This window comes from Crocuta crocuta, unplaced genomic scaffold, assembly GCF_008692635.1.
Source record: "Crocuta crocuta isolate KB4526 unplaced genomic scaffold, BGI_CrCroc_1.0 scaffold16, whole genome shotgun sequence".
Classification (NCBI taxonomy): Eukaryota; Metazoa; Chordata; class Mammalia; order Carnivora; family Hyaenidae; genus Crocuta; species Crocuta crocuta.
In genome coordinates, this window is record NW_027531893.1 from 10,093,356 (window position 1) to 10,120,287 (window position 26,932).

Below are 26,932 nucleotides of genomic sequence, written 5' to 3' on the forward strand. Positions count from 1 at the left end.
TCCCACCCACACTGGAGATTGTCCCAAGGAAGCTGTGAATTTTTAACTGCTCAGGATTACTGTATTTCTGGCCCCCAGAGTTGTTCGCGGAATGACATTCAGGGTTCCTACTACGCATGTAATGAGCAGAGCAGACTAACTGGGCGAATGAAGTTCAATGGTCTGGCTCTTCATTCAGTGTGGCTATAGGCTTCCGCAGCTCAGCAAATAAATACGTAGAAACCCAGGTTAGGTTGACGGACAGGGGGAGTGTCCCTTCCTTGGGATTTCCATTCATTTGTTCTACAAATATTTATTGCATCTCTCCTCTATGCTAGGCACTGCTTTGGGGGCTTGGAATAAGTGAGCAAATAGAATGAAGAGATCTGTCCTCATGAAGCTTACATTCTAGCAGGGGAGATCCGGCGAGATACATAATGGATGGATGATAGAATGTGACAGAAGATGATATTCATGCTATATTTTTAAAAAAGGACACAGTTGAACAGAACAAAGGGGACTGAGCGTGCTAGCGCAGGAGAGAAGGCAGTCTGCATCACCAGGCAGAGTGGTCAGGGTGGTGTGCTCACTGACAAGGTAACATTTCAGCAACGATCTGAAGGAGGGAAGGGAGTTTGCCAAGTAGGTATCTGAGGGAAGTGTCTCAGTTGAGAAAAAAGCTAATTAGTTCAGCTAAAGCTAATTCTCCAGGAGGTGGGAGGGGGTGCCTGGGACACCAAGGGGCAGCAAAGAGACCACGCTGTTCCAGGAACAGATTAATAAGGAGGCAGGAAGAGAAGCAGTCAGGGAGGTGATGGGAGCACATCACACGGAGTCCTTTTTTATCACCGTAAGAGCTTTGGATGAAATGGGAGCCCCTGCAAGATTTTGAACAGAGGTGTGATGTGATCCAACTTATGTTTTTAAAGGATCAGTCTGTCTGCTATACGGAGAATAGACCAGAGGGAGAGAGAGAAGCCAGGAGTCCTGTTAAAAGGCTACCCAGGGGGCGCCTGGGTGGCTCAGTCGGTTAAGTATCTGACTTTGGCTCAGGTCATGATCTCAAGGTCCGTGGGTTCGAGCCCCATGTCGGGCTCTGTGCTGACAGCTCAGAGCCTGGAGCCTGTTTCAGATTCTGTGTCTCCCTCTCTCTCTGAACCTCCCCTGCTCGCTCGCTCGCGCGCTCTCTCTCTCGCTCTCAGAAAAAAAATAAAAATTTTAAAAAAAGTCTACCTAGGCCAGGGTCGTCATTGGGACCAGATGCTAGAGGAGGAACAGAGAACAGTGAGTGGACTCTGGGTGCATTTTGAGAATAAAGTAGAATGAAGTCAGCCTGATTTTCTGAGCACTTGGATGAGAAGAGATGGCAAGAACACTTCCGGGATTTCATCCCAAACTACCAGAAGGATGGAGTTTTTAGGACATAGGCTGGGAGCATTGGTGGGAGAAATGGTTTTCTGGGCGTGGGGGAATCAGGAGTTCATTTGGGGTCCTGTTGAGTTTGAGATGCTTGCTAGACATCCAAATGGAGATGTTAGTAGGCAATTAGATAGATGCATCTAGAATACAGGACAAAAGTCTGGGTTTGATACCTGCAAGTGCTCAACTTTTTGGGGGTCTATTTTTTATGAGTCAGAATCCCTGTATTAGGAAACTTTATTGACCACTTTTTTGTTTTGGTTTGTCCATACTTCCACATATCCATCATCAGTAATATTTGATGTTCCAAATGCTGAACCCAAAACCCATTTGACTCTCAGATGCCTTCCAATTCCTTGGTAGAATAATACAATCAAGTTGAGAGGACCTTTTGGTTTAGTTTGGACTTGATAGTTGATATCTTTTCACAGCATGCCTGGTTGAGTACACCAAGATGATTCATTCGTGAGACCTTTCTCCAATTCTGTCTGTACTGCGAAGGGAATGTGACAGGAGTCAAACAGCTTCAGAACCAATTATCTGAATTAGATTCTTCGTGCTGGAACTTTTCTGCTGTGAAGAGTAATTAAAATTTTTGGAATCCCCAGATCTTCATTGCAGAATGAGAATAACACCCGTCTCAGAGGGCTGTGGGGGGAAATGCTGAGAATCATCAGTTTTGTGATTTATACCTTGCCCATCAGGTAGGTGTCCAATAAACCTTTCTATTTCCTCTACTCCTCCCCCAACCACCCATGAAATATGTAGCACATAGTAAGTGTTCCATAAATGCTTACTGATTCATCAATACTCAGGCTATTCTCGTTTTTCCCTGCTCAGGAGGGAGAAACATACATTCATTCGTTTGCATCCTACAATGCATATATCACATGGAATGATGTGTTTATCTTCTTACTCTCCACCTCCCCCAGGAAATGTAAGCTCCAGGAAGGTAAGGACTTTCTTTCATTCAATCAACCCCTATATCTCTATTCCTTAGAAATGTGTCTGGGACATTGCAGGGGCCCAATAAATACTTGTGGAATAAATTAGGAGATGCACCAATGATGTACGCAAAGAATCCAACTCTACGATTTCATATACAAAGTGAAACTTCAAGGTCCACAAGCCAAATCACCTTGAAAAATCCGCTGCCCGGAAAAGGATGGGCCTGACATTATTTCCAGCAGTAAGGTTTTACAAAGTAATTGATTTTTCTGACTCACTTAGTGTGGGCTTAAACCATTTATCTGAAAGTGCCGTAATATATTCTTTGAATTACTCCAACAGTAAAAAACACAAAAACTGAACTAATGAGTTCAACACTGAGCCAAGCCAACGTTATTAGTTCCTTGCGTCCACCGGGCTGCACATCACCTCTGCTGTACTGGCTTCAATGCACACTTGGCTCTTCTGCGGACAGATTCAGTGAGGTTTCCCTCCCAGCTCATTGGAGAAAACTGCAGACCTGCCCTTTGGTGATGTCACCGCTTTTCGGATCAGGAAGCCTTGTCAGGGGCCAGCCAGAGCAAAGAAAGCTGCTGCCTGTCCCAGCCCTGGTTCGTCACCCACCCCTGGCCAGATGAGTCACTGTTGCAAGGGCCCAGCCAAACTGAAATCTCCTTGAATGAAAAGGGCCTTGAAATGCAGGAATAGAACACATTCTTTGAATTTCCACTTGCAATGGGCATAGTAGGCATTTCCAGACACAACACTGGCATTTTCCTCCTTCTGTTGGCTATCCTAAAACCCCTCTGACTCTAAGTGAGATTCAAAGTTATTTCTTAACTCAGCGCTCTGTAAACGTTAAGCATTCCCACACCGTCCCCTCTCACTCTCTGCCCCGTCTGCAGACCACCTCCTGGGCTGTTTTGTTTTGTTTGCTTTTTGTTTTTTGGTTTTTTTTTACCATAACTCACTTTTGCTACTGAAATATCTTTGCTTAAAAGAAAAATTATTTCATCTCATTCCTCACGATTCTGGTGAGCCGGCATCTCCTGCCACAAATGGACACGTGTGAAATTCGTAGGGAAAAACCAAATAATCCCAATCCCTGTTAGCTTCAGCTGTCTGCTGTGGGCTCTGAGGCTGGGATGTGTGATGTCCCTGACAAAGAGGGAGAGCGGAGAGGGTTCGGTGTTGACGAAACGGACACCGCAGATGGGGACTGTTCTCCTGAAAGACACAAAAGGGAACACGGCCGGCGGAGCTCCTCTGTGGGGGTCTGTTCTGAACCAGCATGTGGTGGTTACGTGAAACTGTACACAGGATCCAACTGCAAGACTCACACGCATGTACAAGCAAAAGCTGGTGAGATGTGAATGGGGTCTGGAGTCTAGATGACAATACTGGGTCAGTGTCAGTTTCCAGGCCTGGACATAGCCCTGCAGCTCTCTACGATGTCACCACTAGGGAAACCAAGTGAGGAGTCCATGCGACTCTATGTACTGTTTGTATAGCAACTTCCTGTGAGCCCACAATTATTTCAAAATAACTTTTTAGGGCACCTGGGTGGCTCAGTCAGTTGAGTGTCTGTCTCCTGATTTTGGCTCAGGTCATGATCTCAGGATGGAGCCCCATGTCAGGCTGAGCATGGAGCCTGCTTAAGATTCTCGGGGCACCTGGGTGGCTCAGTCGGTTGGGTGTCTGACTTCAGCTCGGGTCATGATCTCACAGCTCATGAGTTCGAGCCCCGTGTCAGGCTCTATGCTGACAGCTCAGAGCCTGGAGCCTGCTTCCGATTCTGTGTCTCCCTCTCTCTCTGCCCCTCTCCTGCTCATGCTGTCTCTCTCTCTCTCTCTCTCTCTCTCTCTCAAAAATAAATAAACAATAAAAAAAGATTCTCTGTCTCTCTTTCTCTCTGCCCTCTCCCCAGCTCACACACTCTCTCTCTAAAATTTAAAAAAAAAATTGTTTAAAAAGTACTGTCTCCCTTATGTGGCCTGGCACGCAGGTATCACCTACATGTGCACCACCAGCTGCTACATGTCCCGCTTTGGGCAAGAAGTGGTTTCTCATTTTCTGGAGGTAAAATCTCTGAAGAAGATGCATGTATCAGACTTCAAAAGCCTTGAGAGATTTATGCACGTAGTAACGTAGGAAGAAAGCCAGCATTGTGGTAGGACCTTACGCTTGGGGATCTGGTCAGAGTTGGCGTGAACGTCAGGTTCATTCTACCAGTGGAGAGACTTTGGGCAACAGGGAACCCCTCAGAACCTACGTTTCTTTGGCTGAAAATTGGGGACAAGAATATAGCACCTTTATCACAGGGCTTCTTTCTCTCTGTCTCCTTTTTTCTAATATTTATTTATTTATTTTTGAGACAGAGAGAGAGAAGAGGGAAGGGCAGAGAGAGAGAGAGGGAGACACAGAATCCAAAGCAGGCTCCAGGCTCCAAGCTGTCAGCACAGAGCCTGGTGCAGGGCTCCAACGCACGAACTGTGAGATCATGACCTGAGCCAAAGTCTGACACTTAACCAACTGAGCCACCAAGGTGCCCCTATCACAGGGTTTCTAAGGGACTTATATGAAATAATTTGGGAAAAGCACTTAGCATACTGCATGGCACTTAATAAGTGCTCAATAATTATTTCTTTTGTCTTATTATCTTCTTTCTCTTATTCTTGCTTTTCTTCCTATCATCACCACCATCACTGTAGTAGGCTGAAACGTATCCCCCCAAATGATGTATTCAAGTCCTAACCCCCAGTACCTATGAAGATGACCCTATTTGGAAGTGGGGTGTCTGTAGATATATTCAGGGTAAGACAAGGCCGTGCTGGATTGGGACGGGCCCTACCCCAGTGACTCGTGCCTTTATGAGAACAAGAGGGAGATCTGGAAATAGACGTGCTGAGGTCACATGGGGAAGAATTCAATCTGAAAATGGAGACAGAGATTGAGAATTACATTAACATGAGCTAAGGATACCAAGGGTTGTCAGAAACCATGAGAATGAGCAGAGACAAGGAAGGGCTCTTGTCCCTAGAGCCTTCAGAGGGAGCATGGCCCGGACGATTCCTTGATTTCTGGCATCTAGGACTCTGAGATGATGAACCTCTGTGTGTGTTTGTTTGTTTTTTAATGTTTTATTTATTTTTGAGAGAGGGAGAGTGAGTGGGGGAGGGGCGGAGAGAGAGAGAGACAGAGATCCAAAGCGGGCTCTATGCTGACAGCGGCAAATCTGATGCGGGGGTCGAACTCACAAACTGTGAGATCATGACCTGAGCTGAAGCTGGATGCTCAACCAACTGAGCCCTTTAAAACCTCCGTGTTTTAAAGCTACCCAGTTTGTGGTAATTTGCCATAATGGCTCTAGAAAATAAATACAGCCATCATCATCACTGGTCAATCCTCTTCTTCCCAGTATCTTAGTATCTATCATATTGTCATTTAAAAGGCTCCGCGAAGTTCTAGAAAAAGAAGCCCATTCAACTTTCTCTGCTCTGTGTTTTGAAACGTGTTTGACCAGAAACCAGCATTTGCACGAAGAAAGGGGAACGGGCATTTGGGAAATACTGACTTCATCTCATTTCACCATTAAGAAAACTACCAACCAGTGAGAGGGGCTGACTTGCTCCAAGTCATAGAGTAAAAGCAATGGAATTACAACTCGGACCTCCACTCTCCTCTCCACTCTAATCACAACAAAAAATAATCATCATCGAGCCACAGGATTTTAACTGTCAAGGTCTCAGAGCTCAGCTAGTCCAAAGCCTTGTTGGGGAAACTGAGGCCCAACAGGAAGTGATTTCCCAAAGTCACAGAGCAGGCCACTGCATTTTCTGGCACACAGAAAATGTACACCCCAAATAACCCAGTAATCCACCTAACATAATAGATGATGCTGCCCCTAGTGGCGGTGCTCCGCAATAGATGCTACCACGGCACAGATATTTTCGAAAGTAGTATTTCCCAACCAAGATGATAAACCACAGACCACACAGCTTACCAGAGGTAAAGCAAGGTTAACTCATTAATATATTAGATTTAAGTTTATGATTACACTGACTCTGCTGTGGAACATTAATCATCGATACCAAAATATCCCTTTTAGGCGATTTTTTTGTGTGTGTGTCTAGGTTAGTACAATATTATTCCACATCTAGAGCTAATAATTTTCTACTGGATTTTAATACATAGTAAAATGTACTTAAAACAATCAAAAGTAATGTGCTCCCTCCAACAAAATGTACTTTAAAATCACTTTCATATATGAACAATGAAAAATATTTATATTTTGTCCCACCAAAAAAAAAATATAGAATTGAGGCATATGTTATATAATTGTGGAGGTTATGTGCCAGCCAAAAAGGCAGTAACACAGAAAATCTGGGTTTTTTTATATTTCTATCTCAATGGGGAATCTTTGTTTTCCCTTTTTTTAATTATTTTTTAATGTTTATTTATTTTTTAAAGAGAGAGAGACAGAGCACAAGTGAGAGAGGGGCAGAGAGAGGAGACAGAATCTGAAGCAGGCTCCAGCCTGCTGGCAGCACAGAGCCCGATGCAGGCTGAACCCACGAACCGTGAGATCATGACCTGAACCGAAGTCAGACACTTAACCGACTGAGCCACCCAGGTGCCTGCTTTTTCTTTTATATCATCTTGCCCTTCACTTACTTCCAAGTCAGTACTTATGTGAATTTCAGGAAAAAGTTGACTGGTAAACGTTCCTGAACACCCTCTCACACACACCCCCCCCACTCATGAGGAGTCAGTCTAGACATACAGGCATGTGATCTATTGTTTTGAAGACTGCAGTAAGGGAACAGGTCTGAGAAGTTGCTTTTCTGCAAAGATCAGGTTCAGCTTCCTCAACAGTAGACCGACAAGGCTAACCACGATTAGTCGATCACGTATTTGGCAAAGAGCTTCAGAAGAGAGCACGGCCCTCACTCAGGTCTTGCTGTCTCCTCAGAAATGGAATATGAGCCAGGCCAGAGGGAAGAAAAGAGCCAATCCACGTTGATGCTTCCATGCATATCTTTCTCGCAGAAAAGCTGAAGGAAACCAAAAATTTTTGTGCTAAATAAGCACTGGAAATCCTTCATCTTTTAAAAATCCTAACAGTACACGTGAGAAAGATGCTAACCTCGTTTTATAAATGAGGAGCCTGAATTTCAGAGAGGGTCATCTGCGCTTGGTTTTATATTATCAACGAGCATTTACTGAGTACTCAAGTGCCAGGATCTGTAGACGTTGCTTACGCATATTATTCCTGTTTAATCTTCAAAATCGGTGTGGCATCAACCATCTTTCTGAAAAAAGAGACCGAGACTAGAAACGGTTCAGACTTTGACAGACTTAGGGAGCCATCGCTAAGGGTCCTTGGGACAAGTCGAGAAATAAGAGACGAGAGTCAGAAACACGAAGATTAAAACACCGTGTGCAAGACCAGGGGTCCCAGTGAATGAAGATCCTTCCCCAGCGGGTCACACGTCCAAACTCACATCGTTAGTCAGCAGAGGAGGTGGGATTTGAACTCCATTCTGTGACTCCAAAGCCCAGAATCTTACCCCCATGCTGTCTTGTCCTTATTCTTTCTCTTTTTCATTGAAAAAATGGGATTATAAGGACATCCGATGAAAACAAGTTTCATCCATTAGAATCTTGATTACCTACAGGTGCTTCTAACTCCTGTGGCTAACGGATTAACTATGGGTTCATGAACACTTCTGTTCTTTTCATGATAATCCCTGGAAGGAAAAACCTATTGAAAAATGGTCCTCTGCCTCTTGGATCAAATATGATCAGCACTCTGCATCAGCTACCAGGAGCACAATTCCAAAGAGCTTCAACAAAAGGACACATTTGTTAAAAGGACTTTTGAGAGTCCCACAAAGAAGGAAAAGGTTGAATCGAACCAGGAGAAGGCAGAACTTCCATGTGAGGATGGCAAGAAGCAGAACCTGCCAGAAGGACTGGTTGGCTCCCCTAGCAGCGAGGGACTATATTAGTGTCCTGTCACTGCTGTAGCACGTGACCACAGACTTAGTGGCTTAAAGCCACGCAGATCTATCGTCTTACAGTTCTGGAGGTCAGAAGTCTGACATAGGTCTCACTGGGCTGAAATCAAGATGTTAACAGGGCTGCGTTCCTTTCTGGAGGCTCTGAGGGAGAATCCATTTCCTTGTGTTTCCCAAGTGTCTAAAGGCTGGCTGTGTTTCTTGGGCTCACGGACCCTCCGTCCATCTCCGGAGTCTACAATGCTGCTTCTCTCCCTGAACGTTCTTCTGTCTTTCTTACATCTCCCTCTGCCTCTTCTCCCCAGCCTCTCCTCTTCCCTCCTTAAGCACCCTTATGATTATACTGTCCCACACCCCACAATCCAGGATAATCTCCGTATTTTAAGTTTGTATGGTGAACAACCTTAATTCCATTTAAAACCCTAATTATCCTTTGCCATATCCCATAATATACCCATGGGTTCTGAGGGTTAGGACATGGGCATCTCTGGGGGACAGATCATGACTCTGCCTACCATAAAAGGGCATACGCCTGGGCTTACCAACTGGCAGTGCTGAACGCTATGGGGGAAGGATACATTTTCAAAAGGAGGGGCGCCTGGGTGGCTTAGTCGGTTAAGCGTCCGACTTTCGCTTGGGTCACGATCTCGCGGTTCGTGGGTTCAAGCCCCGCGTTGAGCTCTGTGCTGACTGCCAGCTCGGAGCCTTGGAGCCTGTTTCGGTCTGTGACTCCCTCTCTCTCTGACCCTCCCCTGCTCACACTGTCTCTCTCTCTCCTAGAAATAAATAAAACATTAAAAAATTTTTTTTCAAAAGGAAATCAGAATGTCGGAGGGGAGGGGGATAATTTACAAATGGCCAAAAGTGACAAAAGTCTTCAACTGATGGAGAGCTCAGTCATTTCCTAAAATGGAAGGCTGCTAAACGGACACAGCCATAGTTCTCTAACTGTAAAGCCACAATGTAGTTGTACGTCTCAATGTCTCAAGATCATTATGACTACCACCAATTGGACACGGTGCTGAGCGGGACATACAAGTAAAGGTGGATTTGTATTGGCTTATAAAGTATTCTGAAGTTTTCCTTTCTTTTTATAAATTTCTTGCCTACGTTGGTTTGTCTTTGTCCTTTTCTTATAAAAGGAAATCTAGAATTCATAAAAATGATTATGGGAGGGCACCCATGCAATGCAATCTTATTCTGCTGGGTTAAAGAAAATAAAGCACCTTCAAAATAAATAGTAGTAAGACATTTTTCTCAATTTAAGGCATACTCTTATTCTCATCTCCACCAAGAGGGACCCCTAACTTGGTGAATTTTCATGGTCAGATAAAAACACTGCGTTTAAATTCCAGATTGCCATGGAATACCCCCATCTCACTCCGTTTCCGCTAGGGAACTATGATTTAATAGTGCAGTGTCTATATTCTACTTCTTTTTCTATACATCCTACGTCTCCTAGTTCATTTTCTATACTTTCTATTATACATACTATACAAGACTTTTACTCTATTTTTTCTCAGGTAACAGTGCTCTTTAGAAAACTCCGTAGGTCAGGCCACATAGTTCCACGTTGTTCTGTGAAGTATATCATTGTGAGATCTCCCAAATGCTTTGAGAGAATCCATAGATTGAAAATTTTATGGGAAAAGTTCCAATGTTTTAAATGTTGGCAACTGATTTACAAAGGTAAAGAACGGTGTGAAGTCTTAACTGCAAACACCTGCGGGCTTGATTCATTCTGTAAGTGGCTAGTCTTAGATGCTTAGAAGATGGATGTGCTCTGCCCTTCCCCTAGCAATCATGGAAGCACATCCTAAAAAGGAGTTTCCACCTCTTGGAACCCTGGGTGACATGTTTGAGAGGACTCCTAATGACACACGTCAGATATTTGTGCCAGTGAGAAATAAACCTTGACTATTGTATGATTCTCAGAGTCTGTGGTTTCTAAAATAATTTTTAACTGTAGTATAACTTAGTTGATCCTAATATGGGGTATATTCACTTTCTATTGCTGTGTAACAAATTACCATAATTTTAGCAGCTTAAAATAACACTCTTTTATTTGTCCAAAGCTCCGTAGGTCTGGAGTCTGGCACAGTGTAGCTAGGTTCTCTGCTGAAGATACCTCAGGGTAGGGACTCCTGGGTAGCTCTTTTTTTTTTTTAAGTTTGTTTATTTTGAGAGGCAGACAGACAGAGAGAAAGAAAGACAGAGAGAGCTGGGAAGGGGCAGAGAGAGAGAGAGAGAGAGAGAGAATCCTAAGCAGGCTCTGTGCTAATAGGGCAGAGACCAATGTGGGGCTCAGACTCCTGAACTATGTGATCATGACCTGCACTGAGACCAAGAATCAGCCGCCTAGTCGACTGAGCCACCCAGCCACCCTGCAGCCAACTCTTGATTTTGGCTCAGGTTATGATCTCACAGTTCATAGGTTCAAGCTCCATGTTGTGCTCCGTGCTGACATGGCAGAGCCTGCTTGGGATTCTCTCTCTCCTCTCTCTCTGCCCTCTCAACCCCCTCACGCATGCATGCACACTCTTTCAAAATAAATAAATAAACAGTAAAGAAAAATCTGGGGCACCTGGATGGCTCAGTCGGTTGAGCGGCCAACTTTGGCTCAGGTCATGATCTCACGGTTGTGGGTTCGAGCCCCACGTCAGGCTCTGTGCTGACAGCTCAGAGCCTGAAGCTTGCTTCAGATTCTGTGTCTCCCTCTCTCTGCCCCTTCTCTGCTCGTGCTCTGTCTTTCTCTGTCTCTCAAAAATAAATAAATGTACAAAAAATTAAAGAAATATCTTTGAAGATGCCTCAAGGCTGAAATCAGGGTATCCGCTAATCTGCATCCTAATCTGGAGGCTCAACTACAGAAAGATCTATTCTGAGCAGCCTTGGGTTCTTGGCAGAATTCACATCTTTGGGGTTGTAAGACTGATGTCCTTGTTGTGTTGCTACTTGTTGGCCTGGGACCATTCTCAGCTTCTAGAGGCTGATCGGTTCTTGCCATGTGGCTCCTCCTTCAGCAGCAAAGAATCTTCTTGAAACTGAACCTTTTTATGCTTTGAGTCTTTCTAATGTCCTTTTCTATAACCAGCCAGAGAAAACTCTCTACTTTCCAAAGGCCCATGTGATTAGATCATCCCCACTGGGATAATTTCTTTATCTTAAGGTCAACCGTGCCACATAACATAACCTGATCATGAGAATAAAATCCATCATCTTTATACTCTTGGGGATTATGCAGGACAATTTATACCAAAGGGGCAGACTATCTTGGGGTCTATATTAAGATTCTGCCCAACGCATATTAAGACTACTTGTTGGTCTGTTTTTGTTTTTATTTTTTAAAAATTTTTAATGTTTGTTTATTTTTGAGAGGGAGAGAGACAGAGAGCAAGCAGGGGAGGGGCAGGGAGAGAGGGAGACACAGAATCCAAAGCAGGCTCCAGGCTCTGAGCTGTCAGCACAGAGCCCGACATGGGGCTCAAACTCACAAACTGTGAGATCATGGCCCGAGCCAAAGTCAGACGCTTAACCGACTGAGCCACCCAGGCACCTCGGGTTTTTGCATGGGGAATAATCTATACCCTATCTTTTGCTGAATGACTTTAACTCATTCCTTCAAGCTACCAAATAAAAAGCCATTGAATGGGGAAAAAAATCCATTACTTTCAATGGGAAAACTATGATATGTTCCATCTCAATCCAAAATATCCTCAAAATTTTCAAAGATAGAAAAATACATCAATTGGACAATAAAAACAAGTTTAGTGAAGTACTAAATAAAAAATAGAAAGTACATAAATATAGTGTGTACATAAGATATAATGCAAAGAAGGGTTATTGTATTTGGCAAAGGACGAAGACTTAATTATGGAGGTGAGCAAGGTAATCATCTCTTTCAAAGGTGTATTTTTCCTTCCGTGTTATTTTCTTCAGTAATTTCTGAGCCACTTTGGGAGCTGGTGGGTAGGTTGTCTTGCACTCAAACTGCTTGAAAAAATTACAGTAGAGCTCAGATAAACCCCTTTAGGACAAAACAAGCCCAATTATGAGAGCATTCATGGAAATAGTACATGTGCAGAATGTACTAGAATGCTATAGAAGACACTGCCTCCTTCTCCCTTTATCTTGTGTGTGTATATATACAGGGAAAATCTTTTGGGTTCATCCAAATATGGCTTGCAATTCAAATTTGTTCCACTTGGTATTTTCTGACTTGAAACAGTTGTGTTGGGTAAATTGGAGAGAGTGCCTTTGCCTGAAACCATAATGTCAAACTATCACTTCTCATAGCATGTGTATTCAATGTGTTTTGGGTAAGAAACATTGGGTATTAAAAAAACAAGGTGGTTGTCCAAAAAAGTTGCATACTTTTCAAGAGCCATTATGACAGAAATGGATTGAACAGCTATCATGTGATCTAGTATTTAGATCAAGTTCAAAGGTACATGGTTTAGGGACCCTCTGAAATACAAAGGCTCAAAGCTGGTTTATAAAAAATCACTCTTTTTCCCCCCATGGTTACACTGACAATTAACAAGTCAAATATCATAAAGCAAAAAAAAAAAAAAATATATTGAGATTGAATTTAAGCCAAAATGACCCATTTGGAGGTTACCACTAATTAGAAATTGCTGGACGAGCCAGGCTTTAAAAATGAATGTCAAGCCAAGAGCATATAGTTATTGGCTTTTGTCAATCTTTTTATTTAAGTTTTTAAAAAGGAAATTTGAAAGTTCAATGTTAATTTCCTATTTCAGCATACTATTTCCTGTAGCACAAACCCACGATAATGAAAATATAATTTTAAAAAATCAGCACAAAAGCAAAAATAATGAAATTCTGTATCTTCCTTTAAAACATTTTAGTACAAACTGTCCATTTATGTTACAGTATTATATTTCTATTTTGTAAATCCCATGTAGGGTACTTTTTTAGGATTCTGAATGAGGTAAACAGGCTCTAAGCCTCAGCTTTTATCTTGTTATTTCTCTGAGTTAGTCTTACTTTAAAAATTCCTCGGAATAAGTTCGTCTTTATCAAAAATGGACACACGAATATTTTTGGTAAAGTCCCTTGACAGTTCAAGAGGAGAAAATACAGTCTTAAGCAAATACTATATAAAGATAATACACTTGAAGTAATGTTTATAGAAGGTGTTTTCTATGTGTCCTCAATACATTTTTAATCCAAAACTATTTACCCTGCTTCAACTCTAACATTCTTAAATAGGTTTATTAAGAAGTGGCCCACACACTGCACTTAGAGAGAAGAAGGTAGAGCACTCTCTTGACCTCTCTTCCCCACATTCTGCCTCCATTTATTTCTTCGAGCGTGAATGTTGGGCAGAGTGAAGGGGAAGCTGACACATGATTTGGGGAGCATTGAATCTCCATTGCTGATCGCTTAGGAAGAATTATGTCATGCATTTTTTAATAAGCTATATATTCATGAGTATTGGCTTATAAAACCTGATTCTCTCAAGATTTTTTGAGGTGAACTGTTATTGAAAGTAGTGTTAGGGCTTTTCCCCTCAAAATGATGACAGGTTGGAAGGCATTAGGTTATGATAGGAAAATAGGATTAAGTTCAACTGCAGTAAAACCGTAATGATGTTGACTTAATAGAAATGTATTTCTTTTTCATATAAATGACATCTAGAGGCAGGCAGTCTGAGGCTATACTGAAGCTCTACAGTTTCTGGGGATTCTTGCTCTTTCTATATTCAATACATGATTTTTACCTCATTGTCCAAGATGGCTGCTGGTGCTCCAGCCAGCAGGAAGAACAAAGGAAGGAAGGAGAGGCCAAGGGTATATGGTAGTTACCTCTTAGGAAGTTTCCTAGAAGGCGACACAGATTACTTCCTCTCCCATCTGGAATTCATTTATACGTCCATACCCAACTATAGGGAAGTCGGGGCTGTATAATCTTTATTCTGGGTGGCTATATGTCTAGCTAAAAATTTGAGATTTTACTATGATGACGAAAAGGGGAGAAGAGCTCTTGGTCTCTGACACTGGTAGAAAGAGCATGGTCTTTGAAGTCAGACACATCTAGATTCTAAACCTAACACTTATTAATTGGGTGACCTTGTGAAAATGACACAATTAAGTCTCCATTTTCAAACCTAAAACAAGGATGATATCACCCACTCTTATAGTTATTATGGCCTCTGCGTTCCTAATTTCCATGAGTTATTTATTGTCTCTACAACAATAAAAATCTGCCTCATGATGTGTCCATCTTACACTGTAACTTCCCACACACTCAATCACCTTTGGAAACAACTCTCTGAAAAGCTTCCTTCAAAGTCACATAAATCTCATTAAATCAGAATCCACTGCTTAACACAGAGTGTTTGTACAGCAAATGTGAACTGAGAGAATAAATATATTTGAAGAATACTCCCATGAACCCCATTATACACTTGTATAATAAATATTGACTGGATGAAAAATTAAAGAAAAAAATAACTACCCACATTCTTTCATTCTTTATTCCCACAATAATTTTGAGTAAAATTATGCAGGCTTTGGGTTAACCCTTCCTTATTCCACCCATATTGTGAAGAGAGGGACTTTTTCAAAATTAGTTTTTTATTATGAAAGTATATTTGTTAGTGTTCTCCAGGAGAGAACCAATTTGGGATGGATAGACGGATGGATGGATGGATGGATGGATAGATAGATGATAGACACAAAGGCAGACAGAATGGATGGATGGAGGGAGGCAGGGGTAGGTAGGTAGGTAGATAGACAGATAGATAGATGATAGACAGAGAGAAAGGATGGATGGATGGATGGATGGATGGATGGATGGATGGATGAATAGGTAGAAAGACAAAGATACAGACATGGCTATATAGATACATAAATCTTTATATATACATTGACATTTATATATAAAATTAAATTTATGATNTGGATGGATGGATGGATGGATAGGTAGAAAGACAAAGATACAGACATGGCTATATAGATACATAAATCTTTATATCTACATTGACATTTATATATAAAATTAAATTTATGATGAGGAACTGGTTCACGAGGTTATAAAGGCTAAGAAACCCCACAATTTGACATCTGCAAGCTACAGACCCAGGAAAGCCAGTGGAATAATCCAAAGTCCTGAGGTCAGGAGAGTCAGTGGTGTAGAATCCATTCTGAGTCTGAAGACCTTAGAACCAGGAGTCCCCAGGGCAGGGGAACAGTCAGGCAGAGAGTGAATTCCCCCTTCCTCTGCCATTTTGTTCTATGTGGTCTGTGAATGGATTGGATGATGTGATGCCACCCATATTAAAGAGTGCTACGCACCTTACTCAGTTCACCAGTTCAAATGCTAACTTCCTTTGGAACACCCTTGCAGAACACCCAGAATAATGTTTAATCAGATAAATGGATACCCCACAACCTAATCAAGTTGACCCCTAAAGTTAAGCATCATATAAAGTAGTAAAAATATCGGTTGCAAACAATCTGGAGTACAGAAAGGGTTAAAATGAAATCTTAAAATTTTTAAGTGTTTATTTTTGAAAGAGAGAGAGAGAGAAACAGAGATAGAGCATGAGCAGGGGAGGGAGACACAGAATCCAAAGCAGGCTCCAGGCTCTGAGCTGTCAGCACAGAGCCTGATACGGGCCTCAAACCCACAAACTGTGAGACCATGACCTGAGCCGAAGTCAGATGCTTAACCGACTGAGCCACCCAGGTGCCCCTAAAATGAAATATTAAAGCCTGTGATTGTCCTCATCCCCTAAGACAACTGCTATTTGTTTATTTATTTGTTTGTTTATTTATTTAAAAATGTTTGAGACAGTATGAGTGGGAGAGGGTCAGAGGGGTGGTAGAGAGAGAATGCCAAGCAGGCCCTGTGCTGTCAGTGAACAGCCCGATATGGGGCTTGATCCCATGACTTGAGCTGAAATCAAGAGTCAAACACTTAACCAACTGAGCCACCCAGGCGCCCCAAATGCTGTTCATATTACAAGATTTTTCCTTCCAGATCTTTTTTACTCTCTATATTCAAACATAAGGATGATACTAAACCCACTATTCTGCACCTTCTTTTTTCCTTAACAATACATCTTGGACATCAATCCCCATCAGGTTGTAAAAGCTGATCTCATTCTTTTTAACTACTGCATAGTACCCCACAGTGTGGATGTTCCCTACGTTCCTTTGGTGCTGAATGTGGATGTTCAGCCTGTGTCTGGTCTTTCTCTATGACAAGCAATGTTGCCAGGAACATCTTTGTACACATATTTTTGCTTACATTTGTGGGGGGAAATTCCTAGAAATTAGAGCATTTGGCCTAAGCATCTGCTCATTTGGCAATGGAACACAGAGGGACAAAATGCCAGAAGAAGCCATTTAGACATCTTTTGTTTGCCATTCCCTGACTGGCATCTGAACTGAAGCTCCCCATTGGGTACAGATCTCAATTCCTTTGCATTTTCTTTTCTTTTCTTTTTTTAACTTTTAAAAAATTTATTTGAGAGAGAGAGAGCATATTCTAAGGAGGAGTAGAGAGAGAGGAAGAGAGAGATTCCTAAGCTGACTCCATACTGCCAGTACAGAGCTTGATGTGGGGCTCAAACTCACAAATCGTGAGACCATGACCTGAGCTGAAACTGAAAATTGGATGCTCAACTGCCTGAACCACCCAGGCACCTTAATTTTTTTACATATATTTATTTTTGAGAGAGACAGAGACAGCATGAGCAGGGGAGAGGCAGAGAGTGAGAGTGACAGCGAGACAGAGAGGGAGAAAGAGAAACTCAAGCAGGCTCTGCACCATCAGCACAGAGTCCAACACAGCGCTCAAAACGATGAAACCATGAGATCATGACCTGAGCTGAAACAGAGTCCAACACTTAACTGACTAAGCCACCCAGATGCCTCTGATTCCTTCATTGTCAATGCCCACATCTCCTTATATCTCTTCCCTCAGCAATTAGCAGGTGGTTTTACCATTTAATGATCACTCTCGTGTAGGCAAGAGAAAAACATGCCTGACTACTATTTCCCTAGTGGTTTTGAGAGCGGAGATGATGCACTGAGCAAGCTATGACCTATAGGGCGAATCTAGCTTCTGTCCCATTTTGTCCGGTCCGTGAGCTCAGAATGGTTTTAACAATTTTAAATGGTTGGGGGGAAAAACACCAAGGAATATAGGCGATATATAAAAACTATCTGAAATTCAAATTTCGTGTGCATCAGTAAAGTTTCATAACATGAGCCACACTCGCTCATCCACACGTGGTCAGTGGCTGTTCTTCACAAACAAGGGTGGAGGTGAGTGGCTGTGACAGAAATTGTATGGCCCTTGGGGCATCTGGGTGGCTCAGTCAGTTAAGTGGCCAACTTCGGCTCAGGTCATGAGCCTGCAGTTGGTGAGTTCTAGCCCCGCTTTGGGCTCTGTGCTAACCGCTCAGAGCCTAGAGCTGCTTCAGATTCTGTGCTCCCCACTCTCTCTGCCCCTCCCCCACTCATGCTGTGTGTGTCTCTCTCTCTCAAAAATAAATAATAAAACATTTTTTAAAAATTGTATGGTCCCAAAAGTTGAATGTTATTTACTCTCTGGCCTTTTGCAAAAAACACTTTCTTATAGTTCTTTCATTTATTTTTTTTATTAAAGGATGATTAACAAACCACGCTGTATTAGTTTCATATGTACAATATGATTCAACAATCCTATATATTTTTCGTGCTCATCACAAATGCAGTCTTTAATCCCCATCACCTATTTTATCCGTTCTCCCCACCGCCCCTGTGATAACCATCACTTTGTTCTCATAAAAGTTTTTTTGTCTCTTTTTCCTTTGTTAGTTTGTTTTGTTTCTTAAATTCCATGTATAAGTGAAAGCATATGGTTATTTGTCTTTCTCTGGCTTACTTGGCTTAACATTACACCATCTCAATCCATCCATGTTGTTGCAAATGGCAAGATTTAATTTTTTACGGCTGAGTAATATTCCTGTGTGTGTGTATGTGTGTGTGTATCACATCTGTGTTATACATTCACCTATGGACACTCAAGACCCCCAAAACATATACTCCAATTAAAAATGGTCAGAGGACCTGAAGAAACATTCAGATGGCCAACAGACACATGAAAAGATGCTCAACATCACTCATCATCAGCTAACTGCAAATTAAAACCACAGTGAGATCCCACTTCGCTCTCAGAATGGCTAACATCAAAAACACAAGAAACAACAGGGAGCATGTGGGGAAAAAGGAACCCTTGTGCACTGTTGGTGGGAATGCAAACTGGTGCAGCTCCTGTGGAACACAGAACGGAGGTTGCTCAGAAAGTTAAAATTAGAACTACCCTACGATCCAGCAATTGCCGGATATTCCCAAAGAAAATGAAAACACTAATTTGAAAAGATAGCTGCACCCCGTGTTTATTGCAGCATCAGTTATTGCACCAGTCAAGATATGGAATCTTCCAGTTCCTTCAGGTCTGAGGGTCTCTTTTTTGCACTAGTCTCATGTTTTCTTCTCCAAATTCTCCCTCTCATTCTGTGTTATTTCTTGTTTTCCTCCACAATTCTCTGAACATTGCAAATTAGCAAGCCCTTTTTTACAGAGAATTGCATTTTCCCACTTGCCAAGTTTCTGAAGGTAAAATATATTTTAAGGAAAATGTGGAATAACGCTTTGACTCTGGTCTGAAATTAATTTTGGTCACAATATTAACACAAAGCTAATGAAATTCAGAATAAAAGGAAAAAGTTTCTTTAATGAATAACAAAACATACCTCTTCATCTTTCCAACTGATTTAATTTTAGGGTAGGAACCAGAGTAACTGCTACCCCTTTATATTTGGGGTCTGTCAAAACAAAAATATTGACCCTTTCTGAACCAGGACTGGCCAGAGGCTCAACAGCTGCTTATGTATTACTGGAAAAGCCTGTTTCTAGGCTCATAGATAGAGGGAAGGGCTTGGTCTTTTTAGATTAATTCTCTGGTGCTCAGCTGATTCTTTGCAAGACGACAGGGTCACATTATGCATCAAAAGAGTGGCTGTGAGAAGGAATTCTGGTGGCCCCTTTCCAGGTAGATTGCCGTATGGAGAAGGCTGTGCGGGGCAGTGAGGTGGGACATGGTTGATGGATGGCTCATGGAGCCGGAGCTTGGAAATGAGATGGCTCCTTGAGAATTAGACTATGACATCCATGTTCTCCGAACAAGCTTTGCCTGGAACTCGTGCCTGGGTGACTAAGTCAGTTGAGCATGATGGGCTCTTGGTTTGGTCTCAGGTCATGATCTCATGGCTCATGGGTTCAAGCCCTGCATCAGGCTCCTTGCTGATAGCGTGGAGCCTACTTGGGATTCTATCTCTCCACCCCTCCCCTGCTCTCTCTCACAAAATAAATGAATTAACTTTACAAAAAATATGAGTGATTAGGTCTCCACCCTAGACCAACTGAATCAGAAAACCTTGGGGGTGAGCCCCAGCAATGTGTTTTAATAAGCCTCCAGTGAGGGTAAATGCATACATGCAAGTTTAAGAACTATTGCATTCAGGGACACCTGAGTGGCTCAGTCGGTTAAGCAAATGACTTCAGCTCAGGTCATGATTTCATGTTTCGTGAGTTGGAGCCCCACATCGGGCTCTGTGCAGACAGCCCAGAACCTGGAGCCTGCTTCAGATTCTGTGGGTCTCCCTCTATTTCTGCCCCTCCCCCACTCGCTCTCTGTCTCTCTCTCTAAAAACTAAATAAACATTTAATAAACATTTTAAAAATTTTTAAAAAAGAACAGCTGCATTCAATCCACACCTAAAGGTTCAGAGTGGAGGCAGCCCTAGAGAACTCACCAGAAGCTATAAGGTTTGATGTTTTCTCTTTGTTGGTTGGTTGTTTCTAGTAATGATGGCTCCTCTTTATCTAATTCTTACTATGTCCCAGGTACTCTGGCACATTTAAATAATAAGAGCTGGCATTCACTGAATGCATTTATTGAATGTATTCCAAACACTGTTCTAAGCACTTTACTCTACCACCTCACTTAATTTTGAGAGCAGTCTAATGAGGTGGGTGCTGTCATTATCTCCATAATACAGATGAGGAACCTGAGGTACAGAGGAGTCATGTCCTTGGCAAAGGCTTGGGAGGTAGCAGAGAGAAGACCCAGGATGTGAACCAGGTGGGTCAGGCTCCAGAGCCATCACCTGAAACCACAATGCCACCATTCCATTCCGAGATGCGTACATTAATGTAACGCGTCATTGTATCCCCTTCGCCTTACTTAGAAAGCGAAATGCATTACATTTCATGGCTAAAGTCAGGGGCTCTGAGAGGTCAGCTAACTTTCCTCCATTCACACAACCTTTAGAGGCTCAGCTGGATTTAGCCCTCGGCCTGTCTTCTTCTGTGCCGGGTCCTTTGAGCTATTAATCCCACGCTCCCTCCTTAGGTCTCTCAAGGCTCCGGTACATCGGACAGGTCATCGACACTGAGTGCTGCCATCTGGTGATTCAGAGACCTTTCCCTGACCCTATTTTGGCACAGCCTGACCCATTCTTTTTAAAATTTTTCTAACATTTATTTTTTGAGAGACAGAGCGTGAGCAGGAGAGGGGCAGAGAAAGAGGGAGTCACGGATTCCAAAGCAGCCTCCGGGCTCTGAGCTGTCAGCACAGAGCCCGACCCGGGGCTCGAACTCACCAACTGAGAGATCATGACCTGAGCAGAGGCAGCCTGACCCATTCTTAAGGGAGTATAAGGAACGAGTCCTCCATTCACCACCACACTGAGCACCACCAGGAAGGACAGTCCCCAGGAGCCTCCTCAGAGCTTTCCATAAAATGCAGGGAAGGTGAGGGGCGCCTGGGTGGCTTAGTCGGGTAAGCGTCCGACTTTCGCTTAGGTCATGATCTCGCGNGGAGCTTTCCATAAAATGCAGGGAAGGTGAGACCCGATTCAAGTATGACTCACTTGAACCAGTTTTCTTCAGTACATAAATGGGGGCGGGGGAGACATCAGATAAAATATGTGGTTAAGTCATCACAAATATGCAGAAAATTCTAGGGCATCAAGGAATTCAACATGTTCCATTAACACTAATTAAAAAACACAGAATATCCTTTTCAGAATTGTTACCAAAAAAAACCCAAAAAACAAAAAAAAACCCCACCACAGGTCCAAAATGGTGTCACTTAGATTAGGGCCCTGAGTCAGTCAACCAAGACTTACTACCTAACCTCACTATAGTTTCAAAAATAAAACCTTAAAATTTTTGAAAAGCTTTATTTTTTTAAATGTTTAGTTTTGAGAGAGTGACAGAGTGACTGTGAGGGAGGGGTGGAGAGAGAGGGAGATACAGAATCCCATGCAGGCTCCATGCTCTGAGCTGTCAGCCCAGAGGCCGACGCGGGCCGAACCCATGACTCACGAGATCAAGACCTGAGCCAAAGTCGGATGGTTAAATGACTGAGCCTCCCAGGTGCCCCAGGAAGGTAAGCTTTAACCAGTCAACAGGGGAATTTTCTGGTCCACACAAGGCAGTTTACTGATAGACCCCTTCCGTTCCCTTTAGGATGGTGACCTTGCCTCAAACAATGGATTCTTAGATAATAATTTCCCTTTTCTCTGCTCCCTTTCTACCTTTAGAACCCTTATCTTTCTGTAACTCTTTGGAGCACCCCTCCACTTGCTAGGTGGGATGCTGCCTGATTCATGAATCGATTAATAAAGCCAATTAGATCTTCCCAATTTACTCGGTTGAATTTCTATTTAACAGCCTAAATGAGGCTCTCAAGATTCAGGAACAGTGTGATGGTGTAGAACGTCTGGCTGCTTTCAAGTTTGAGAAATCTGGTCACTTCACAGTATTGGGCTCAAATCGTCACCCCCCGCTCCCGGCTGTGTATGTTGAGAAGGCTGACTCAGTCTTGAAAGTTCAACCGGGACTGTCTTAGAGGCTGGCTCCGACCACCAGCCTCTCCGGTTCTCTCTCTCATGAGCTCACTATAGTCTCATCACACTGGCCTTCCGTCTGTTCTTCTAACACACTCAGCTGGGTCCAGACTCAGGCCCCTGTGCTCTTCCCTCCAAGCAGGATATTCTGTTCTCAGATCCCAGTTTCGGCAGCAAGTTAGCTGCAATGTCAGAAGTTACTCCAATAAGGGGGAGAACGCTCTTGGCAGAAGGGAGGAGGGGACAAAAGCTGGGAAGGTATGTGGGTCTTGTTCTGCAGAAACAACAGCCAAGGAGACCCCAAAACGGGTGTTTGGGCTGCAAGCCCCCATATGTGAGCAAGTCTGAGCCAGCCTGGAGCTGAGGGCTCGCACAGAAGCCCCCCTGAGCTGGCCTAAAGTCACCGTTAGCTCATTAAAACACTAGGATCTCCTCCTATGGGCAGAATTTTCTGCCATGGGTTGAAAATATGGTGTGTGCACTAGCATGGTGACGTGCTAGGGATACGCCACTGGGCCAGCGGTGACTCTGCAAAGTCCCTGTCCCCACCCCTGATGCACTGAATAAAAGCTTCCTGTACTAACCCCAGGGGAGGCAGTGCTTTGAGAGCTAGCTCCTCATCTCCTTAACTTGTAACAAGTAACAACAGGTTATTTCCTTTCAACTCTTACAGGGGTCATTCGCCAAGCACGGTACCTCTGGAGTTCCGTTACAGCAGCGCTTTCGCTGGAGGGTCTTCTCAGAGAGGCCTTCCCTGGTCACTCTGTCTAATGGTGCCCTTCTTCATGGTCCCCACTCCAGGCCAAGCATTAGCACGCCATCCTCTGTTCTCTCCACTTTCTAAAGTGATTTGATTTTTTATTATTTTAAACAATTGTTAATGTTTCTTTTTGAGAGAAAGAGCGAGAAGGAGCAGGGGAAGGAGCAGAGAGAGGGAGACGCAGAATCCGAAGTAGGCTCCAGGCTCTGAGCTGTCCGCTGAGCTCGAACCCACGAACCATGAGATCACGACGTGAGCCCAAGTTGGACGCTTAACCGACTGAGCCACCCAGGTGCTCCTCTAAAGTTATTTTAGTTACTCATAGGGTTATGCAGCCTCTCTGTCCCCTCCTGGGAGTCTAAGCTCCCTGGACACAGGATTACAGAATCTCTAGAGCCTGTAACAGGGACTGGCACCCAGTAAGGGAGCCCGACCAGCTTGCCTGGGAGCCTCCCTGGGGGAGGTGGCGGGGGGGGGGAAGGCAGATGGCTCAGATTTCTCAGATTTCTTCCCCAGCTCTGCTGTCAGGCCTGATCTGAAATCAGCTCCTGGGCTCGCACTAAAGGCCCCACCCTGCTGAGCATTATTCACGCTGCCAGCCAGGAGTCAGCATAACCCGGCCCTCAGCCTGGAAAAGNGGGAGCTGGCAGATGGCTCAGATTTCTCAGATTTTCTTCCCCGTTCTGCTGTCAGGCCTGATCTGAAATCAGCTCCTGGGCTCGCACTAAAGGCCCCACCCTGCTGAGCATTATTCACGCTGCCAGCCAGGAGTCAGCATAACCCGGCCCTCAGCCTGGAAAAGGGAGGGTGAGGAGGTGCCTTGCTCCGGGCTTGCCCAGAAGGGCAGCCTGAGCTCACCTTTCCAGCCCCGAGGTCTTTTGTGTGCTGAAGGTGATTATCTGAATGAGGCATTTTTAACTGCACAGCCTCCAGCTTCTCAGCAGGGGACCCATTAACACTGGCCTAAATGGGAGTCATCTAGAGGGAGTGAAGCCCCAGGGACCCCTCTGAAAGCTTTAGCAGAGGGCGGGGCTTCCCCAGGCAATTAGGTGGGCAGCAGGCAAGATTGCTGCTCCCTTAGCATCTCCAGCCTTTGGTCTCAGAGGCCGCCCAGAACCGTCTGCCCCGCAGCCTGCAAACAGGCTCCCTCCCACCCTTCCTCCGTCTCTTCTTTTCCCTTCTTCCTCCCCTTCCTCTCTCCCTTCTTCCTTTCTTCCTCCCTTTTCCTTTCCTCTTCTCCCTTCTCCTCCCAACCTTCCTTCCCTCCCTGCCTGCCCCCTTCCCTAAGAACATGACAAATGTTCTCTGCATTCCCCGCTCTCTACCTCTCATCCCTGACAATTGGCTTCACCCGCTCCATCCCTTTCTCTTGCATCCGGTCTCTAAAATCTGAACTGTCAAGGTGACCTACTTTCGCTTTGCAGGGGTGGCCATGGCGCTGCGGCTGGATGATTGAGAAGCGGGTAGAGGTGTCCAGCCGAACAGTGGACCCCAGAGGTTATCGGGCGGGACTGGCGGAGGCTGCTTGCAGGAGATTTTCCAAGAACTCTGTGGGCAGCAGCCATGGATCGGGAGTTCTTCACCTGAAGCGCTTTAAGGCATCTCTTTTGGCAACAAACTGAACAGAAGTCCGGATTTCGATAGCCACGGTGCTATGTTGGACCCAACATAGGAAGTCCTGTGGACTTCCAGAAGGAGAGGCTTGTCATTCATTGGGAGGCAAACCCCTGTGTTGACTTCAAATGCCCCGCATGTGAAGATGGAAGGGAAGAAGGATTTCAGACAGGAGAGGAGCTGAGGCAAAAGGGAAGAGCAGGCAAGCCTTAGGAAGAGGCAGTCCTTTCACTGACAGAAGAGAATGTTCTGGGGAAGGACTGCGGCAGAATTTTAAATTCAGAGAATTACAAAGATCCAGCATTAATAATCTTGTTGGACACCGGATGTGGAAAGGTTATTTGAAATATTAAATTATTAAACTCAGCACTAACTGAATGTCTTCTGAATTCTGGGTAGTGTGGTCCCTGAATCAGTTTCCTTCCACCACCGGACTATACACGGTTTGAAGGTGCTGGACTTGAAAGAGAAGGGAAAATATTTTGTTCTTGTTTTAGTTTGAGCTCTCACCAAATTTTTTATACAGATTTTTTTCCCTTGAAACTTATGGAGAGAGTAAGACCATTCTCTTTCTGCTTTCCCATCCTTACGTACAGGCAGTCAAAAAAGGGAATACTTAAGTGAGGATCTACTATGTGATCAGCATCCTGACATTCACCACGAGTGAAGATACTCTTCCTGCTCCCAAGGAATTTAGCAATCTAATTGGACACTAACCAGTTTGGCACAAATTCTAAGGACCATTAACAATGGGTGACTCAGTCCATTAAGCGTTGCCTTCAGATCAGGTCATGATCTCATGAATCGTGAGTTCGAGCCCTTGCATCGGGCCTGGAGCCTGCTTCGGATTCTGTGTCTCCCTCTCTCTCTCTGTTCCTCCTCTTCTTGCACTCGGTCTCTCTCTCTCAAAAATAAAGACTAAAACAAATAAATAAATAATGACAGAAGAGAAATATCAGTGCAGGCTGGAGAAACCAGAAAGATCTTCCTGTGAGAAGTCAATATGATGTGGAAGGAAATTTCAGTACGATACTCAGTATGTTAGGGCCATCCTTAGTATCAATTAGAAGACACTCTGCTCCAATGTAGAAAAACAAGAGACATCCCTTTGCCTAAAAATTTCTTGGCACATTTCAGTCTGAGGTAGCAACTGTGCTTCCTCTGTTGGAGCGCTTGCTATTTCATAAAGGATTCTGGGTCTTTGCCAGCTGCAGGGGAAACGAGTGCTGGAATCAATTGGTGATGTCTGCCACAGGTGTGGAAGGAGCCAGGATGAACCTCCCACATGTACGACTTCTCACACACTTTTCTCTGTGAATTATAATAAAATACTTGTTTTTGTAGAAAAAAAGAGATTTAAAAATATCTGTTTTTATAGACCCTGTGAGCTGAAATCTTTAAGTAACTGGACTCCATGCCTTGCTTTTGACTTTTAGGACAAAGGCACATAAGAAAAATCAAATGTATCAAATATTTGAAGAGAATTCTCCTGTACTTTTCTGTTCATCTAATTGTTTTAATTTTTTTTTTAATGTTTATTCACTCCTGACAGAGAGGGAGAGAGAGAGAGCGCGCGTGTGAGTGAGCAAGCCAGGGAGGGGCAGAGACAGAGAGAGAGAGAGAGAGGGAGTCAAAGATTTTGAAGCAGGCTCCAGGCTTCGAGCTGTCAGCACTGAGCCCAACACAGGGTTTGAACTTACAGACCAGGAGATCATGACCTGAGCTGAAATCAGATGCTTAACCGACTGAGCCACCCAGGCACCCCATCAATTATTTAAACTGATATCCCTTACTTTATTTAGAGTGTTATAAGCTGATTCCTTTATATTCTGAAAGATGAACACGAGGTACAAAAAAATATCCTGTATTATTAAGGCTAAAGCATATATTTGTATAAACACCTATTGAAAACATGTATTCTTAGATGAATGTCTATTTGCATTAAGAAACACTCATTTAAGGGTGTAGTTACTGGCCACTACTACAGGGGTATTAGGTGATTCTAAAAGTGTGTGATTCTAGGGGCGCCTGGGTGGCTTAGTCGGTTAAGCGTCCGACTTTCGCTTAGGTCATGATCTCGCGGTTCGTGGGTTCGAGCCCCACATCGGGCTCTGTGCTGACTGCCAGCTCAGAGCCTGGAGCCTGTTTCAGTCTGTGACTCCCTCTCTCTCTGACCCTCCCCTGCTCACGCTGTCTCCCTCTCTCTCCCCTAGAAATAAATAAAACATTTAAAAAATTTTAAAAAATAAAAAAAAT

The 26,932-nt window shown here is 43.7% G+C and overlaps 1 long non-coding RNA gene across 1 annotated transcript; it reads left to right on the forward strand.

The window, feature by feature from the left end:
- Window positions 1–1,838: 1,838 nt before the first annotated feature.
- LOC144239316 (uncharacterized) lies at window positions 1,839–3,125 on the forward strand. Its single transcript, XR_013337384.1, has 3 exons — window positions 1,839–2,102; window positions 2,239–2,350; window positions 2,689–3,125. It is a non-coding gene; the product is annotated as an uncharacterized LOC144239316 (long non-coding RNA).
- Window positions 3,126–26,932: the final 23,807 nt, after the last annotated feature.